Source organism: Palaemon carinicauda, chromosome 20 (assembly GCF_036898095.1).
Source record: "Palaemon carinicauda isolate YSFRI2023 chromosome 20, ASM3689809v2, whole genome shotgun sequence".
Lineage (NCBI taxonomy): Eukaryota > Metazoa > Arthropoda > Malacostraca > Decapoda > Palaemonidae > Palaemon > Palaemon carinicauda.
In genome coordinates, this window is record NC_090744.1 from 124,869,149 (window position 1) to 124,876,648 (window position 7,500).

The window sequence follows — 7,500 nt, forward strand, 5'->3', positions numbered from 1 at the left end:
GAATAATGGAAAAAAAATTACATAAAATTACTTCTTTAATAGAACGCAAATTTGGATGTAAATGTTCAGCTACTAAAATATAATTAATATTAATTTATTTATCTAGAGGTATTTTTTAATTAAACAAGGACAATGAATGTATACTAAATTACTAAAGATATATGGTGTTAGGATTAATTTATGAAATTGTGATACAGGTGGATGCTTTTTTATAATTCACATCTCGGAAGGGAAAATAATAAGTAAACCAAATAAATTAACTCTCTCTCTCTCTCTCTCTCTCTCTCTCTCTCTCTCTCTCTCTCTCTCTCTCTCTCTCTCTCAAGGTAAGGATGTTAATATTATTAATCATTAAATCTAATATTAATAATGATGGTAAAGGTAATAACGGTAATAATAATTTTCGCAAAAAATTCCTTATAATTCTTTTTTAATTGCAACACGAAATAAATCACAAGAAATCTAGCACATATCTTCTTTATTTTGTTAGACATACAAGACTCCTTCATGGGGAAGGGTAGTTATAAAAGGAGTAAAAGAATAATACTTCTTGTCATTCTACAGCATTCATTCGTGTACTCTCTTCCAAACTGTAAAAAAATACACACAGACACATTGTTGACTGGACCAATATCATATCTTGCGTTCGTTAATAAGTATTTTTTTTTATTCCTAGAAGATAACATATATTAGACTTTTTTCTTTTCGCCCCATCATTTTTTTTTTTTTTTGGGTCGACCTCCAGATGTTTTTTCTTTTTTTCTTTTTTTTCTTCTTATTTTTTACCTCCTACCTCGATCGTTGTTTTATCCAAAATAAGGCTGCTACCCTTAACCCCTGTACAGATTTATTTTCTTTGTTAGTGATCTCAAGATAAAAAAAAAAAAAATATTTGTCAGTGTTCCCAAGATAAAAAAAGAAAAAATAGGGATAAAATTATCTCGGCTAGGGTGTTTGATAAACCTGTTGGACCCCTTGGGTTTAGAGCATCGTGCTTTCCTAAGTAGGACTGTAGCATAGCTAATAATAATAATAATAAGAAGAAGAAGAAGAAGAAGAAGAAGAAGAAGAAGAAGAAGAAGAAGAAGAAGAAGAAGAAGAAGAAGAAGGTTTACGCAGCGCTGTATCGAAAAATTATTTTAGTTGCTTAACATCACTTCATAAGATTAATAAAAAAATACTTTTGACCACGTGTGCACAAGCCCAGGTACTCTGTTTTACAGGCAGCGTTGCCAACAGTTTCTCGTTTACTAAGCACAGCGTTAATGGCTACAATGTACAGCTGCCAGATGTCTCCTTAGCTTCCTTTGAAATATACTGGAATAAATGAAACCAATTTTACAAGACTCTCTGGAGGATGAAGCAGGCAATTAATTTCCTTTTAAAACAGTGATTTATAATTCACATAATTGCAATGCATAACCTCAGTGCGATAAATTCTGCCCTTTCTATCATCCTTCTACTTTTTTACCTTCATTCAGGTCTAAGAATTTTATTGGCCTTTCTATTGATCATTTACTCTAAAACATCATTTTAATACATGAAAAAAACATGTTCGTTCCAAACCAGTTTTAATGAAACGCTGACTTTTCCCATTGTCTTTAATTTCAATATTTTCAGTTAGATAACGCCAAACTGGTCCACTTCTCCCCAAAGTACTAACATTGAACACAAAACTGGTCCACTTTTCCACAAAGTGCTTACATTACAACTCTCTCGTAATTAGCGCTTTGCCACGTTTATCCAAGATATTTTTAATATATTCCCATCTCTCTCTGTCCCCAAAAATAAAAAGATGAAAATTGGCTGTTTGTTCAGCTAACAAATGGCAACCACTTTTTCCCCGCTGTTGTTTTAAAATGTCTTTTTATTCTAGTTTTTTTTTCGTTTCTCTCTTTCAACAGAAGTTCCCCTGCACATCGATATAAGTGGAAATGACCGAAGGGCTTTCTGCTCAGGGGACGCAAAGCCTATTTTAGAGCATCTTTTTTATTCGACTTTACTCCTATTCTAATGAAGGTTAATTCAAAGATGAATATAAAATATAATAATAATCTGAATCAGAATATTTTTTTTTCCAAATGAAATTATGAAATTTTATTAATGAGTTTTTATATATTTAGTTCGAAAACGTTTTTCAAATCTGCTATTCGGTTCTCAAATAACAGCCCCATATTTTGACTTCGATGCCAGTCAACATTTCGTTTCTCTATTCATATACCAAACATAGATTTATGTCCTGCAGTTCTCTCTCTCTCTCTCTCTCTCTCTCTCTCTCTCTCTCTCTCTCTCTCTCTCTCTTGGTGTTGGGGTTGGTCATAGTGGAGAGCAATGAATTCGTAATGGAAAATAAACCATACTTTTTCTCAAAAATCGTCAGTATGATTATACACATCATCTTGAATTAAGGCTTCATTTTTTGTGCAAATAATTATACGGCATGAACTTGTTCATAAAGTTTCATTTTGAAAGTATTCAGAGACTTGTTTTTCATAACCTGTTAAATAAAGATTTTTTGGGGGATATCATTACATTTTTTATCTCAAATCTTCATAGGCACAGCTGGACAGTTCGTAACTGTAAAATTAGGTAGTAGGTTGGCCAGGGCACCAGCCACCCGTTGAGATACTACCGCTAGAGAGTTTTGGGGTCTTTTGACTGGCCAGATAGTACTACATTGGATCCTTCTCTCTGGTTACGGTTCATTTTCCCTTTGCCTACATACACACTGAATAGTCTGGCATATTCTTTACATATTCTCCTCTATCCTCATACACCTGACAACACAGATTACCAAACAATTCTTCATCACCCAAGGGGTTACTGCACTGTAATTGTTCAGTGCCACTTTCCTCTTGGTAAGGGTAGAAGAGACTCTTTAGCTATGGTAAGCAGCTCTTCTAGGAGAAGGACACTCCAAAATCAAACCACTGTTCTCTAGTCTTGGGTAGTGCCATAGCCTCTGTACCATGGCCTTTCACTGTCTTGGGTTAGAGTTCTCTTGCTTGAGGGTACACTCGAGCACACTCTCCTATCTTATTTCTCTTCCTCCTGTTTTGTTAAAGTTTTTATAGTTTATATAGGAGATATTTATTGTTGTTACTCTTCTTAGAATATTTTATTTTCCTTTTTTCCTTTCCGCACTGAGCTATTTTCCCTGTTGGAGCCCCTGGGCTTATAGCATACTGCTTTTACAACTAGGGTTGTAGCTTAGTAAGTAATAATAATAATAATAATAAAATTATTATAAATTCACTGAAAGAGTTCAGTCTTCTAAACTAAACCCTAATGGATAATAATAAAGTTCTTGTCCTAGTTTTTACTTTCTTTATATTTGTGTCTGAACGTAGGTTTAAAAGAGTCAATAAATGAAAACTGTATTCAAAAGAGAAAAATAGAGAAAAAGTGCATCACTAAATTGATTGAGTGTTGCTATTGGTGCGTGTGCCAGTGATCTTCCGCATTTCTACTTCAGAACATTGGCCCGCAAGTGTATATGGACGTGTGTATGCATATACAGTCGGCCCTCTTTATTCGCGGGAGTTGGGTAACAAGAGATACCCGCGAAAATCGAAATCCGAAAATACTTGGTACCCTAAGGTGGGTCACCTCATAACCCCATGTAACACAGACCACTGCTTAGGTGCGGTTGACTAACACACTAGGTAACCCAACAGCAAATGAACCCTGCGAACAAAGAGCGATATACCTATAACAAACTAACATTGTCACTTTTCCTTAATGCTGATATCCTTCCTTCCAGATACCTTATTCATGTTATAAAAAACCTTCATAGGACTTATGCTTTTCCCTCCTTGTATTATTTCTATACAATCGTTGCCGCAATCTTCCACATTATATGACTGAAATCCTTAAGATTAAGTATTCATATTATCTATAATAATCTTTTTACCACTCCTTGGACATATCTCAAATATCTGATTCCCCTTTTCATTACCTGAAACCAGTACACTATGAAAACACCTTATTCTGCTGCTTTTCAGTAAAGGACTTTCACATCGATAGTTACCTACATTACGACTTTGGTTAGAATATAAAAATCCAAGTTTTTCTCAATCCTTGAAAACTTCATTTTCACTTTTGTGTTCCATCTATTATGTGACTCTCCTGTTCTTTCATTCTCCCATCATTAAAATTATTTACTTCCAAAGAGCTAAGAGTTATCAGCTGTACTCTATTCTTCTGGCACATCTATAAATATCTATGGTACTTCATCTTATATCCTTACCCTAGCTCACATTTAGTCCCAAAAATTTCCTATCACAAACACATACTCTTATAAACAGATTCTATAGTTCCTCCTTGCTATCCCTAACCAGTACCATATCACCTAGAAGTATAAGTCATTTTATCATCCATTCATGATATATAAATTTTTACACCTTACCACCTAGATCAAGTAACTTCTCAATGAAAGTAGTCCATTACAACCAGGGAAATATTTCATAAATTTACCCTCAGCTACGCTCCTAAAACTGCAAACTCTAACCTCACTGCCATCATAAAAAGATTTATCATCACTCAAGAGAAATTTATTGTCCCTGCCATACTAAATCAAGGCTCTCCAAATTGCTACTTCACACGTATCACTAATCTGCTTTATAACAAACGTATTTTCGTGTTTTGATCTCAAATGGTTCTTCACTACCAATCCTTGTGTCATCTGCCATACTATTTCAATAAAAACTCAAGCTTTTACATTCCAATGTACTAACTTGCAGAGAATGTTTTCATATTGAAGAGGCCGATATAAGTCTCTCTTCATATTTTATATAGGGGAGATCTATTTTACCGTTGTTGCTGATGTTCGGATATTCTGCATTCTTTATTCATTACTTGACTTGTAATGTATTTATTACCTTGATTCCATTTTTAATTGGGCTATTTATTACTATTGAAACCCTTGGACTTATAGCATCCTGATTTACTAACTAGGGTTGTAGCTTAGCTGGTAATAATAATAGCAATAATAATAATATTTTAATAAACGGGATTAGTTCTATAAATCCAAATTTCTCTTCAATCACCTTCACCTTTATACAACTGCACAAATATTGTTCTCACCCAATCTTCCGAACCTTTTACCCAGGCATAACTTGCACACTTACTCAGCATCTTACAAGAACTTTATATTCCATATAACATCTCAACTGGAAATCCTTCAGCTTTTGTGCCCTTCCATTCTTAAACCTATATATTTCCATAAGAGTGTTCTCAACAGTAACTTTATGAAGAATTATCAACCTCATTTAACCTTTCTATTCAATTGCAGGCATTGACGTATCTAGATATTGTATGCTCTCTCTCTCTCTCTCTCTCTCTCTCTCTCTCTCTCTCTCTCTCTCTCTCTCTCTCTCTCTCTCTCTCATACAGAAATTGATAAAATATCTAATCTACGATGAAAGATTATTTTTAAATTGGACTTGGACTCTTGATTTTTTGTCCCACAAAGTAAAAATAAAAAGGGGTGGGGGGGGGGAGAATTCCAAGGAGTTTTGGTCTCCAGATTTATTTTTTTAAGGAGGAAGGGGAGGAAAGGAAAGAATGTTGTTTTATTATACAGGTAAACAATTTCCTCATATATATTCGCATTTAAAACAATTACACAGTCATGCTATGGGCATAATATTTCGTCAAGGTAGGGGTTAAATTCTAAAAAATAATCATCTTTATATATCCATAATAATAATAATAATAATAATAATAATAATAATAATAATAATAATAATAATAATAATTATGATAATAATAATAATAATAATAATAATAATAATAATAATAAGAAGAAGAAGAAGAAGAAGAAGAAGAAGAAGAAGAAGAAGAAGAAGAAGAAGAAGAAGAAGAAGAAGAAGAAGAAGAAGAAGAAGAAGAAGAAGAAGGTGAAGAATAATAATAATAATAATAATAATAATAATAATAATAATAATAATAATAATAATAATAATAATCTATCTACCACGAGAATTTCCCCAATCTTGGAATATACCCGATATAAAAGATACAAAAGGAGATTTTTCTTCTCACAGTTCCTCCCTGCCTGACGAGGGATTCAACTGAGTTTGGTAGATAATGCTGGCAATAAAAATAACATTCTTTTATTACTCTAAATCCTCTATAGACTAATTGTACCTTTAGATTAAGTGATATAGCTTCAGATCCTGTTCAGAACAAAAAGGTTAGCAACCTTTTTAATGAATAGTTCAACTCCCATTTCATTTTATGTAATTGATATTACATTCAAAGCATGTCCCTAGTACTCTAAATTTATATTTTGTCTTTGTTTCATTCAACCGAGATCTGGCGGTCCTTTAAAGGTGACTAAATTCAAATAAAGTCTAATTAAAATACTGGCAAACAATTACACGGCTTCTGAGTTCTCCCAAAAGGTCCAACTAAATCATTCTGATTAATACAAAACTGAAATCCAATCTCTTGCCATGGTAAGCAAATTTCATAAAATCACGAGTATTGGACAAATTTGTTGTGCCTTTTCAATTATTATTTCTTTAAATCCCTGCTATAAAAAAAGAAACTTCTTTATAACTGTATCTTAAATATAAAAATTGTTTTGAATTCCTCTAGGGAAACCTGACAGCGTATCATTAGTTACCCCTCATGCATGAATGGATATGAAACAAACACAAGAAACGCGTAGGTAGTTGGATGCCATAGTAAGCACAACAATATGCTGGAACCATTGATAAACTAGCCATATGATGCATCTCTCTCTCTCTCTCTCTCTCTCTCTCTCTCTCTCTCTCTCTCTCTCTCTCTCTCTCTCTCTGATGGAATGCTTGACAAACTGAGCATATGATAAATCTCTCTCTCTCTCTCTCTGCTGGAGTGTCTAATAATCTGGCCACAATATGCCTCCCGAACTCTCTCTCTCTCTCTCTCTCTCTCTCTCTCTCTCTCTCTCTCTCTCTCTCTCTCTCTCTCTCTCTCTCTCTGATGAAATGCTTGACAAACTGAGCATATGATAAATCTCTCTCTTTCTCTCTCTCTCTCTCTCTCTCTCTCTCTCTCTCTCTCTCTCTCTCTCTCTCTCTCTCTCTCTCTCTCCAAGGAAAAGACAGTTATGAGCTAATCAATTCTTGGAATGCAACGCGAAGCCCAGGTATTAATAACATCATAACCCTGCTACTGTAGTATGAGGGAGAGAGAGAGAGAGAGAGAGAGAGAGAGAGAGAGAGAGAGAGAGAGAGAGAGACACCGGGTTATTCAGGTTATTAGGTTTTCTCTAGTTTCTTTCTTTAGGATTATAATATTGCCTTGCCGTTCATATTATATATGCAACTCTTCAAAGTGACGGATAATTATTTAGGAAGATATGCACACACACACATACAACCCCCCCTCCCCATTTCCTAAATATAACCTCTCTCACCAGGGTATATCTACTATCCAGCGATGAGAGTGAGAGTGTGTACATATATATATATATATATATATATATATATATATATATATATATATATA